Source organism: Ambystoma mexicanum, chromosome 3q (genome assembly GCF_040938575.1).
Source record: "Ambystoma mexicanum isolate Mex_15411 chromosome 3q, UKY_AmexF1_1, whole genome shotgun sequence".
Taxonomy (NCBI): domain Eukaryota; kingdom Metazoa; phylum Chordata; class Amphibia; order Caudata; family Ambystomatidae; genus Ambystoma; species Ambystoma mexicanum.
The window spans coordinates 1241304712-1241318236 of NC_090926.1; the positions used below are offsets into that span (position 1 = coordinate 1241304712).

The window sequence follows — 13525 nt, forward strand, 5'->3', positions numbered from 1 at the left end:
GCCACAGGTGAACAAGTTCCAATTCCGTGTTCAAGAAATGCCACAATGTACAACATAGGAGCACGTGGCTCTCGCAGACGCCCGCCATGTCCAGTGGGCGCTCCGTGGGGGTCACCCGCGACGGCCCGCGGGAGCTACTAATGACGGTGTCACTTGCCATTGTGTTGTTTCTGAGTGTGTGTCTATGTGTTATCCACTCCTCCTTCCTACATATGCTGGCGCTCTGAAACGTACTGCTGAATTGACCCGAATGTCGCCTAGAAATAGCGGGTCCCTTTGTTTTTCCACATTTGCCCAGGGCACGGGATCGTGCCAAGACCTCAAGATAGTTTCATAGAGGGGGTGGTGCGAGATGATGCCAGAGCTGCCCTTCCCCTGGAGTTCGAGCCCCAAGATGTGAACTTGGCGGGTGGGTTGCGCCGTATACTGGGCACAGATTGCGGGCACTAAACTAAATGCCATATCCCGCATTCCCCCGGATTCCTACTTCCCGGCCACGCGGGGTTGCGCGGTTTATGTTCCCGGAACGGCCTTTCCTTTTCCTTGAGATCGCATTGAATGTTTCTGCGAGTTTCGGGGTCCGGTGTAGTAGCCCAGAGTTCTCCTGTTTGTCCCGGATTCGCGGTTCATCGCCCCGTGCCCGTGGAAACGCTTGTGTATAGGCGCTATAAATGCCATATCATACCCTCGGCCGGGTCCTGACGCCTGCTTTCTTTCCTTTTCCCTATCCCACGGAGACTGCGGGAGCATGAAACCTTTCTAACACGTGTCACCTCTCTGCACAGAAGCTTTGTGGGGCAGCAACTCTCAAGCAGTTCGTCGGAGCGAATATCACAATAAAAAAAGACCCCAACATGGAACGTGTGGCCTTCCTTTGCTGCAGCTTGTTATGGGGGCGCCTCGGGACACCGTAACACGGGTGCGGCACCGAAATCCATGTGTCCCGGAGCCTCTCCCTGCTCCTACTCTTCTGCCCGAAGCGCATTTTCTCACATTCTCCTCTCGCTTTTTTTACTTCCGTGTGCTCATTTTTTCAGTTCACTTGTCAGCTAACTTTCCTCTTTTACTTTGCCGTTACGCCTAGCCCACCATCCTTTGTTTTTTTGTTTCCACTCGTCTCTTTCTTTCTTTCTTTCTTTCTTTCTTTCTTTCTTTCTTTCTTTCTTTCTTTCTTTTTTCCTTTCTTTCTTTCTTTCTTTCTCTTTCTTTCTTTCTTTCTTTCTTTCTTTCTTTCTCTTTCTCTCTTTCTCTCCTTCTTTCTTCGTCTTCTTCCTGCGTCTTTGCTTGTGCACATCCAGCTCGTCTTTGTTGTTCGTATTATTGACTTCTCGCCTATTTCCCCGCTTCCGCGGTGTTCTTTTCCCTGTCTCCCTTCTGCCTTACACGCGACCCTTCATTCCTTCGCCACTTAAACTTTTCCCCAACTTTCTTTCCTTTCGCTCTCCCCGCAGACCGAATCCTCCACCCCAACACCCCGGACACCACGCTCCCAGCCCCTCCTCACAAGCCACGCTTTGCCCCCAAAAGTGCCGCTTTTTACCATGTGAGCACCCTCCCTCCCCCTTTCCACCAGCCTGCAAACCTCAGTGCGGCCGCCTCTGCTCCCATTAAGATTTCACTCACGGCCTCGGCTCAGCCCGGGCTCCGGTGCCAGTGTCGAGAGCCGCAGTGCCCCGACCGCGGTGGGCAGCGGAGGTGACACTGCATGTGCCCCTCCCGGGGAGAGCTGGGGTGTCCCCGCATAGCCTGACACACAGAGATGGAGAGAGAGAGCGAGAGGCTGCCTGCCTCTCGCAGTCTCGGCTCCCTCCCCCTCCCTTAAAGTGCATGGCAGAGCGGCAGCCGGGAGACTCCAGCAGCCTGGCTGCGGCGCGGTGGCAGCGCTCCAGCCTCCAGGACCCGGCGTCGCCCGGCAGCCCCGCTGACCCCCGCCTCTGCAAAGGCCAGCTCCCTGGACCCGGAGACAGCGCCTGCTTATTTCCATTTTTTGCTTCCGGTAAAAGAAGGTTTTTTTCTTCTTTTCCTTCCCAGGCAGAAACGTAGAGGGGTTTTTAGAGCGAGAGAGAGAGAGAGGGGACAGCTGAGAGTCTGATCTGTGGCAGAGTTCCCTGCACCATCATGGTACGTGCTGTGTGAATCAATACTGCTCTCGTACATCTCCTGCACCCCTCAGAGCTGCCGGCAGGGGGCTCAGGTGACAAGTTGCTGTGTTTACAGCAGCAGGAGCTCCCAATCCCAAAGCAGTTTTACAGACTGGTTCGGTGTTTACTATAGCACTACCCTCTCTCTCCTGCCCAATTCCGAAAACCACGAACCCCCATAATACCCTCCTCCAAGCACCCCAATTCTGAAGCACACTTACCCATCATGGTTCTGTTTACACTACAGCGCGGACTACCTTCCCCACCGTCCCACGTCTGCCCCCCCCCCCCCCCTCTAGCATGCTTTTGTGCTTACAACAGCGAATACACGCCCCCTGTAATTTCCCACTTTGGACCTAACCTATTTTGGAGTAAGTCTGTTTACACTTCACACACACAGCCCACCTCCCCCCACCACACCTCCCGTTTGGACTACGACGGACACTCTTCGCCTCCCCGTCCTCCCTGCTTATAGAATGTTTTTTGTGATTACTGCAGCAGGGACTCCCGGCCCCGCCCACAGCCGGAAGCCCCTCACCTCCTCTTGGCATGGGGCGGCGTTTCGCATATTTCAGTGTCTCTGCCTGCGTGTACGTACCCACCCTTCCAATCCCGTCTGATCTTACTTAGAATATTTCTGAACTTGAGATCTGAGCCCCTCCCGCAGGACACTATTTACACGCGGGCTCTTCTCCGGCAGACCCTCGGCAGCCGGTCCTTTTCAGCATTTGCCCTACCAGGACATGCATGAGCCGCGTGGGGCCCTTTTTTGGCCCCCTCACTGTAAATATGCACTTATGAGACGTGGAAATGTATCACTATTAATGTCTTCCGCTTTCACCACTGTTGTTTGGCGCTAATAGTGTGTAAACATGCGGGTCGCTGACTGTGTATGCACTGTGCCTGCTACTCTGGGGTCTATGCTGCCAATGGAGGCTCTCGCAGAGGGGTGCCACAACTTTCCTTCATCTGTCTGCGGCGCGTTATGGCGCGCACACACGTTAGAATTAATGTTACATGATAAATATAGTGCTTCTTACAGCGTTTCTTCCCACTTAGAAGCGCTGTAATAATCGACGTTATTAGTATATGATATGATAAGTCATTTATACCGCGCCTGTACACACGTGTTTCTAGGCACGACAAGACAAGGAAGGGGATACACACAGGGAGGATAAAACAACGATCTTACTAGGCCTTGTGTCATTCAGATCGTACAAGTGCAGGGGGGGGGGGTGCAATAAGCAAAGCCCAAGTACGTGCCGCTGGGGTGGCCGGTTCTGAGTAAGTGCGGGGAGGCAGGGGACTGTAGGGTTGCAGATACAGTCCCTAGTGCGGGTAGCCCGGGAGGCAGTGCAAGGGGCTGCTGGTCGGGAAGGAGCCTGGTCCACAAACGGTTCAGAGGGAGTGGGGGGACAGGTATGTATGACCATTGGTGCCATGTAATGCCCCCCTGCTAGCGTAAATTATGTGTTGTGGGTTTCTTGAAGACCTTGCAACTTCCCACAGGGGTGGGTGGCCGCGGGAATGGGCGAGTGAATTTCGGCCTGGGCTCCGCTCCTTTTGTGTGTCCGGGGGGAAGACTCGGCAGGGGTCTGGGGGCACCCGGGAGAAGCTGAGCCCAGGTGTGTGCGCTTGTGCCCCTCCACCGTCCCTCGTTGCTTGTTTAGCACCCCTTCTCTCTATTCTACTGTGCCGCTTGTGCCCTCGGGCTCCTGTGGGGGCGCAGCTTTCGTTCATCATTTTTAAGCCTTGGCTGCCTTTGCTCCATTACCCAAGCCCTCGCTTCTGCCTGCTCTGCTTGTCTGCTTTCGCTTGGATAGGGTCCCTGCCTTCACCGTCGCCTTCTCTCATGGCGTCCTTCGGGGGTAGCAGCTATTATTACTTCCTTATTTTCCAGGTAGCTTCCATTCGGAAGTGTTAGCCTTCTTTTTTGTTATAAAGCTGAAATTGGCATACATGGATGGCTTGCAGACTATCATGCCAATGGCAAGGCTACATTCAACAGCCTGAGTTGCAGAAACATGGGCTATACCTTGTCTAATGGCCAGCAAATGCAATCACATCCCAAATTCCTTCTTTTCTGAAATGCATGCTAAAGTCTTTAGCCGGTGGTCTATGGTTGCCACCCTCCCTCCACACACACTTCCTACAAATCGTATGTTCACTGGTTTCTTTGCACATTCCATTTAAAAATCAAGTGGGATCTGGGGGTGCTATTTGATCTGCCATTGGCTTTCCAAAAACACATTGCGAGTGACATGAAACTAGCTATATCAAAGCATAGTCTGACCCTATCGTTACATTCGGTGGTTCTTTCTCGCTTTCTTCTGCCCTCGCCCCACTCACAAAGTGCCTGCCGTGGGCCTCCACGCACTCCTGCCATGTGTGGGCCATTTCCACTCCTAGCCGCGCACACCACGCGGTTCAAACTCCATTTTAAGGCTATTTTCTTGCACTAGCCTTTTCATCTACTCGAATGATCTGAGCTGCTCAAGCTCCCTTGTATGTAATATTTGCCCTGCTTTTGGTTCATTCATCTAATCAGTGCATGTGTGATTTTTATCCACGAGTGATTTGTAAGAAGCCCGGCCTGGTGCGCGACTCCTTGACAGTGGGCCGCTGTAAGTTTTTAGTTCTTGTAAAAGTACGTTATAAATAGAAAATAACCCAGCATTTTTGTTTCGGGTTGTGTATGGTTCGTGCTAGCTCTCCCAGCACCCCCTGCTTCTTGCCCCGTTATCTTTAGTGACCGCCTGGGCATCTCTCTGGCTGGCTAGCCTTGCCTCTCAGCCACTATCGCCGTCTTTCTCGCGGTTTCTCTGTTCATTCCTCTTCACTCCTGCCTGTCAAGTCCGCACTCTCGCACTGCACCTCTCCCCTGCATTGTTTCTCTCTGGGGCTGCTGTCTCGTGAAGTAGTAGTAACACTGTATGTCTCTGTATCCACCTCCGCCTGTCCCTGTCACTTGCTCTTTTATTTGTATTATTCACTTGATCACATTCATTCTCTATCTCCCCTCCCCCACCCCCCCGCCCCTCTCTGGGTCTCTTCACAATACGTAGATGATCACGTTCTCTCTCTGTGGACTGTTCCATCGCTGTGTGTTTACCAGTGCCCCCGATCACCCTCTCCCCGCCACACTGCTTATCACTTTCTCTCTGTTTATCACAGTTTCTCCCTCTTTCAAATCTGTCGCCCACTCTCTTACTGTCTGTCTTTCTCGCACCACGTCAACGCTGATGACAATCTGCCTTTATAATTGCAACACTATACGCATTTTATGTAGGCCAGGCAGCTCATTACAGGTGCTTTAAAGACTGGCGATTAGTGGAGGCCGGGTTCAGGGCGCCAGGGGAATGGGCGAGCCATGGGCCCCTATCCTAGCAGAGCGCGTGAAAGGAGCCCACGAGGCCTCCCACGCAGAGCCTTTTGGAAAACGTGACTAAGACCTTAATATCTTAAGTGTTGCAGCCCAATTAACGAAGAAAGGCCACACGATGTCCGCTGGCCGCCCTGTGCCCCCCTAAAGACAAGAACAGGTTAATGAATCTGACCAGAGGTAGGAGCGGGCAGCGGGAGCCCCCTCTCCAAAGGAAGACAATTACTGACCAGCAGTTCCTGAAAATGCAAAACCGACCGTTTGTCATAATCGTTTCTGTAAAAAATGTTTTACCTCTCGTACAAAATAAAGGCTGTATTTAAGCGACCCCCCTCTCCCCCCCCCCCCCCGCCCCACAGAAGAAAACACACATTCATTTATTTTCAGTACCAGGCTGTCAACGCCATACACATATTTAATGTTTTCGTTCTGTGTGCTAAAACATAATATATATTTTCGAAGCAGCGTTTAATGCCGGGCAATAACAGAGGCAGCAGGCATGCTGTGTTTGTGTGTGACGCGCGCGGAAGAAGACACGGTTGTGCCTTTCCTAGAGTGCATGCACCCTGCTTGGATGCAGACGGTGTGCCACACATACCTTATGCCAGTAGATGCCTGGCAGAGTCAGTGCCACTCTTGGAAGTGGCTAAAGTGATCCATGGGCGTTGGCAGTCTGCCCCAGCCTTCGCTCCTTGCCTCACCCATTCTTCACAACTTCCTCTTGCGGTGCCCGTGTTCTCACGCCCCTCCACCGGACAGACATGGTTTGCTTGAGCCCCCCATAGCTTTCCCCTAAGGCATACATCATGGCTCCTGGGCTAACATTTTGGAATATCTTGTCCAGCCCCTGCCCTAAAATGGCACAGGTGGACTTGTGCTTTACTGCCCACGACCATTTCAGTTTCATTTCGGTATTTGTTTTATTGGAAAGTACCATGAGGCTCTTCCGGGCGAAGTTCGTGCTCTCCACAGAAAGGGTGCTTTTATGACCTCTTGGCGCAAAGTCCGAGCACAGTGTGTGTGTTGTGTGTGTGTGTGTCGCCAGCTCTTTGCATGGCTGTTCTGCTCCCCTAGTTGGTATTCAATCGATGTTTTTTTTGTTCTTTTCCTGAGATACACAACAACAGCTGTCGACAAACTGTGTTTATGTGGCATTTGTTTTGCACCTGCGATGATCAGCCTACTCAGTGTTGGAGATGCAATGAAGCCTCCGGGCCTAGCAGGGCAGTGAGGCTTGAAGCCCTCTATTCCCTAGGATAGCAGGCTCTTCCTGTGCAGGCGACCTCAGGAAGACCCAGAAGGGGCACCAGTTACTGGGGCCAGTCAAGAATGCCATATACCCGTCCTGGTTTTTTAGCCAGCACTGGCTTGCAAGCCTGGGTTTTATCCCCCTGAGCATGGATGCAGGGACTCACCCAGACGGAATTCTTTCTTAAAGTGCCCATAGTCACAGCTACACGAGCAGAGGTGTATTCGGCCCGTGCCATACCACCTTTAAAATGAGGCACCTGCTGACCTGCCAATTACTACCGTTTCGAAAGGCACAGTGGGAGCAGAAGATGATGTCCTCTTTGAAGCTACCTTTGCACATTAACCGGCCCAGTGCCCCCAATCTACGGTTACATTTCTAAGAATGAGTGAGGTGAACACATGTCTATAGTCAACCGCATGCTGGTCACGTTTCGCATAGCTGATCTCTGTCGCGAGGACGCACAATACCAGTTGGAAACCGTCTCTACAGATTGCACAATGTGCAAACAGACTGCAACTCTGTTGTATAACCATGTTTGTCAAATTGGCGTGATTTTGTTAGTCTAAGACACGTAATGTTGCACATGTTTATCTAAGGGGCGCGGTCCTTTGACAGATGAGCAGTAGGGACGGGGTGTGTCAGTAGAAAAGGTCCCGGCTTCACCCTGTCCCTCGCACCCCGATAATTCTAGCATCTCATGCTTCTGCTTGTAGAGCCATACTTACAACAGGAAAGCAAACATGCGTGTCCCAGCTTGCAAGGGGACCGTGGCTATAAAAATGGCAGATGTAGGTAGACGCAGGTGATTCGGGCGCCATCGGGCCAGTTGGCGAGTATACGAGATCCTTTGCACCTGTGCCGCTCTCTGCAGCACCGAAATGTATGCGACAGGCGCATGCAAGCAATGCAACACAATACGCCAAACCCTGTGGCGGCCCCATCCTCGGAACAAGTCGGGTTCATTCTCGGGTGCCCCACAACGTGCGTTCCTTTTCATTCCCACTACAAACACCTAAACAGTAAACTAGAGATATTGCAGCTTTGTTGGGGTCGAGGGTGGTGAAATGATGCAATATTTAAAATAAAAGAATAATCTTTCTTAAAAGCAGCCGGCCACATTGGCTCCCTAAACCGAGTACGCTTCACCTCGTGTTTTAGTTTCGAGATGGCTGTACGGCAAAGCAATATTTGACAGCCAACCGGGATTGGGTAAAATACCGCTGTCCTTCATTTTCTAGCAGGAGAAGATCGTTTGTCGTGTGTGCAGGCACAACAGGCATGTTTGCGGAGCATTCCACATGGATTGGTTTTCCTGGGGAGAAGAGGCCGTCCCTTGACACTGGAACGCGAAATCGACAATAGAGAACGATGACCAATCATCGCAAGGCAAACTGTCTGCAGAAAGTAGCGATATTGCCGTTTCTAAATGCCACGCAAAGTGCGGCATGTAGCAGCACAATCTTCGCAGGAACATACTGAATAGGCCTTAAAGGGCAGACAATTCGATGTCTTGTTATGCCAGCTATTCATGCTTGTGGGCTCCACTGAAAAAATGCGATAAATCGAAGAGATTGACACCATTTCATAACCAGTTTGAATTTGAACCCAGGAGATTTTCAACCCACTCAGTTTTATGTTGCAAACATTTCCACACATATGTCAAAAACTATTATTGGAAATCCCCTAGCCTGCATTGTTTGGTAACGCTCAGGGTGTTCGAGAAAAATGAGGGGGCAAGCTACATTTGGAAGAAACATTGACACGTCTTTTCGGGCTAAAAGAAAGTTACATCAGGTGGGTGCAGTTCAGGGAAGAGACCGGGTCTGATATAAGAACATATATGCGCACATGCTTCATTATCCCAAAAGGGACGATATGGTGGATGGAAGTATAAGTGCAGTGATGTACTTATCATCGAGGTCACGTGCTAAAATGTATACATTTTAAAAAAGTGCATTTGTTTGTAAAGCCGATGTAGTAATGGTTTAAAATTAAAGTGCCCTGCAAAAATGGGCTCAGCTAGACTGGGCTACTCATCTCAGGTGAAACTGAATGAATGGTCCTTTTGTGTAAATATGATTCAGCGGAGCCGACATTTTGCTGGTTATAGAATGTTTACAGTGTTAAAATGGGCACATTGGCTTACGTTTGACAATTGGGCTTTCCAGGTTTAGTAATGAAACTTGAACATTTGACCCCCAACGCAAGTAGTGAAGACATCCCTCTGGAATACTCAAAAGCCCCAACCAGCTGTTATTATAAACAGAAGTCACACTTGGATTGGATGGTTGGTGGGGTGATGAGGGAGCCTGGAGGTTCATTGGTAACCAACCATATTTGATCTTGGTGGCTCTGAACTCCATCCCATCTCTCCTAGTTGACTGACCCACGGGTTTTTGTTGGACTCGGGGCCTCTTTAAGAGTTCAGATTGTGTTCAGGTTTCCATTTGAGCAGCAATTACACCGTTTTGCCGCATGTGTGATCCTCTATGTCAGGCCAGACAAAAGTAAGTTGGGTGATGTAATGGTTTATTGAGAGGCCACCCTCAACACAAGGAGTACCTTCCCTGCCCACTCAAGGTGTCACGCAACAAACAGTTTCATGGATTCTTTTCTTCAGCCCTACTTCAGACGCATATCATGCCTCTTGGATCACCCTCCCCCAGCAAACAGTGAGCCAAGAACCAGGCCAATGAACAGGAAATATATTTGTATTTATTCGCACGAAAATGTCAAAGACCACTTTATCCCTGGCACAACACAATAAACTTTTCTCAACATAAATAAATCACAAATGTGAGTTGAAAAAAATCCAATCACAATTCTTTACTATCTACAAATTTCACAAATAATAAGTGCCGGTCAGTGAACACATTTATGGATGTAGTGCTGTGCAATTTTGCTTTTCCTGCGTGCTTAAAAAGCTAGCAGTAGGGTTTCAAGATTGGTACAAATACATATGGCAACCTAATGTGAGTTTCCATCCGGTGCTGCAGGTGAGTGTTTTGCCTTCCCCCTAACTCCCCCGACCCCACTGTAGTTTTATTTAAAAAAAAAAAACTCCAACCCCCCCAAGCGCTTACCACACTCCTTGTCTCTGACTCCCATTCTCTCCAATTTCCCTATCCCCCTCCCACCACCCGTGATTGGCTGCTACTGCGGCCCTTCTTAGGCCTAGTTCCCTCACTCTACGCCTGCACAACACTTCCCAACTGGCGCTGCAGGTGAGTGTTTTGCCTTGCTCCTAACTTCCCCAACCCCGCTGTAGTTTTATTTAAAAAAATGAAAAAAAACTCCAAACCACCAAGCGCTTACCACGCTCCTTGTCCCCGCTCCCATTCTCTCCCACTTGCTTATTTAATGATTTAAAAAAAATATATTGTTGTTTTTAGTTGTTTTTAGCTTGATTTATAAACTTTAAAAAAAAGCTTTATATCAATACATTTGTTGCAAAAGATCTTCAATCATATAACCATTTAAGATATTAAAATGTCATCATAATTTCTCACAATTTGACATTCATAATTAAAATTGTTGAAATTCTAAAAGGTATGAAATCACAAGATTGCTAAGTTGAAAAGGAGTTTATGGCTAACTTCACCGCAGCCCCATACCTCTACGAGTGACACTCTATATTATTGCATGCAATTCTGTGCAAAGAGCGAAGTGTGCAAATGTACAATCGCTAATATTTCCAAAATAAAAATATTTAATATTAATATGAGGAAATGCGTTCGTGGGCCAGTGTATTTCAATATTCATAACGCCATATACAATGTCCAAGAGTAGGAGCTCAGTTAGTGTTTAAATGCAGCAAAACACCTCGCCTCCACAAATGACATGTCGTTCGTTATATATATGGCAAGTTGTGCAAATATACAAGAAAGATGATATCTTAACGTAATAACATTTTTTAAGAAGACTGACGACAAATACATTCGTCAATGTGGTACCTATTCAAGGTGCATACTCATAACGATTACACAGCAGATGGTACGTTATTAATCTGGTTCAGAGTACCTGCCATATATGTTATACCTTTGCATTTATGACTGTTAACATGCTACATTATTCATGACGAGTGGAATAGACAATATGTCATATCAGTCCTCAGACGAGGCTTTTAACAATACTTCCTATCCGTCCTCGGAAGTGGCTTTAGCCCACTGAATGCCTTGCTATAAGGTAAACCGTTAGTGATGACTAGGTACTTTCAGTAGGATTGGCATTAAATCAAGTTGTTTCTCCAGTCAATCAAAAATGATACCACTCACGTTTCAAAGCTACATTTTCCCGAAGGATAGCTATTGCTCATATTATACCTCTATTATGGGTAGGATAATCATGCTTAGCTAATTGTAGGAGTAAGGGTGAGCAATGCAGCCGTGCACCAGCCGGTATTCCTTTCCTATTCTGGCTTTGTTTTACCCAGAATCTCTTTATTGATCATGTCTAATAAGCATCTCAATGCTAGCACCAGGGTTATGCTCGTCCCCCAGATGCACCTTGTCCACAGCCAGTCCCTTGCGAGGGCTGTAGAACCAATGTTGTCTTTGCCTCAAATTTCATTTCTGTGCATATTGAAATAGTCACAGTACAAAATCAAGTGCTTAAGGGTTTCATTTTGGGTACCATCCCGCAAAATCGACACGCTCCCTTAGGACCATCATATGTGGAATTAGACCAATGCTGGATTTTTTCAGTGGTATGAAACTGATTTAATTTAAAATGTAAATACAGGTCTTGGACCCTGTTGCAAGGAAAGCAGATGAGATAAACGTGACCTGGACTCTTTTGGTAGTGAAGCGTGCTGTTTTCTTATATTGTTTATATTTCCTGAGAGACTCTATGGTCTGACACCAATCATGTTCAAACAACTTTTTTTAACGTATATTGGTCTCTCCCGAAGGTCCTCAGCATTTTAGTCGATATTTAAGCAGTGCGTTCATTTTGTCATGGTATGCCATTATTGATTGTGGATTTCCCTCTTTTAACATATTGGTGATGTCCTCATACAAGGAGTTACTTGGGGGTGATAGCTTTTGGGCAAAATTAGTTAGTAGTCCCCAATTGTACCTTGCCGACAATGATATAATCCCCAACTCGTGGGGCAATAATACGTTTGGTAAGGAGTTAGCTAGCCTGAAGGTTTGTTTCCAAATCCTTCCTTGTGTCTGGTCTAAGATAGATTCAAGATTTACAAGACACATATCTAGTCTGTATAAGATGACTGCCTCTACTTTTAGAGTATAGTAATCGAAAAGAGGTAACATGGAATATTTGCAATATCTGCTATATATTATTTTCATTTGGGATAATAATGGCTTCACTTTCTCTATGAGCGAGTTTTTCTACATATTGACTGATGACATATCGCACAGATTGTATCCTAGGTACTTTACGGATATTGTACGTTCAATGTGTAATCCATCTATGGACCACTTAAATGCAGCGATTTTCTTCTTTCGATTATTGAAGATGACAATACTCGATTTGGTGACGTTCGAGTGCAGATTAAGTTGTTATGCATAGTGAGCAAAAAGCTCTAACTTAGTCTGCAATCCAAATGTGGTCTTATCAAAATGAAGAAAATCGTCAGCGAAAGCCAATCTGTGAATATTTAGTTTGCCAAGCCGAACTGGGAATGCACAGAGTTCCTACAACGTTTGCAAGACAGGACGGCTCCTGGTCTGCTGATTAAATGCGGCTTCTGCTTGCCTCCAAGGACTTTGTGAGGGAGGAAAACAAGTTATTTCTGTATCATTTGACATTCCTGTTTGGGTTAGATTTTCAGCATTTAGGCCGTGGCCTTGCACCGTGTGCAAGTTTGAAGCATAGAATACATTTTGCAAAGCGTTTAGAACAGAAAAGAAAAAGCAAATGGCCGGCATTTCACAAAATGGACGCCATCTGGTTACATTGACGAGTCTGCAATTGCGATGTTTGTCACATGATGCGATTGGTTTCTGGTCAAAATGCTATACAAACTATAGGGTCGTTTCTGGTCTAACAAACCTTCCTTTTGGCCATAGGCCAAGAGCATCATCCATAGATCGCATCTTCATCTGGCCACTTGTCTAATTCTGAACTATGCATACTACTATAATCGTCATCAGAAATATTAATTGCCATAAATTCTTTGATTGTTTCATTTTCGTGTTGTGCACCTTCATTTAATACGCAAGGATGTTTTGTTTCGATTGCGTGTACACACTCATTTGTAATTTGGGAGCAGAGGATTGGCAGGCATTGTATACAACAACAGCAGAACATGATGATTCCAAGTATCGTGACCAAAATTGCAATTAGTTTCCATCCCCATGATCGCAGCAGTTCCCAAAACCATAAATTTATATTCAGATTCCAACCACCTGTGGGGACATGAATATCCGAACTCAGAACATGCAATTTCTTGATTGCTTCAAATATCGTGGGGGAGGAGTCACTTATGAATACGCAGTACGCTAACCCTACAATTTTACATACCCCTCCACGATCAGCCAAAATGATGTCAAGGACCATTCCATTCTGAAGTGCAATTAATCTAATTGCTTTTTGTTCTAGTGTCATATTATAGAGTGTATCTGTAGTTTCATTTATCGTTTTTTATAACACCCTCAACAATTTCCTTATATTCCATGAATTTATTGCTTGCCCCCAAAATGGTATGAATGACTTCGCTATATCGCCTGCAATCTGTCCTGCCGTATCACCTCTTCGTGGCCTAGATCTGGATAGTTATGATATATC

General features: G+C 47.3%; 1 protein-coding gene across 1 annotated transcript in view; it reads left to right on the forward strand.

Annotated features, from left to right (window-relative positions):
- The first annotated feature begins 1858 nt into the window (after positions 1-1858).
- The window catches only part of NFIX (nuclear factor I X), a 2606865-nt gene continuing 2595198 nt past the window's right edge, over positions 1859-13525 (forward strand). The window contains exon 1 of the mRNA XM_069604191.1: positions 1859-1996. The gene's annotated coding sequence lies outside the window, so the exon portion shown is untranslated. The remainder of the gene's footprint in view (positions 1997-13525) is intronic.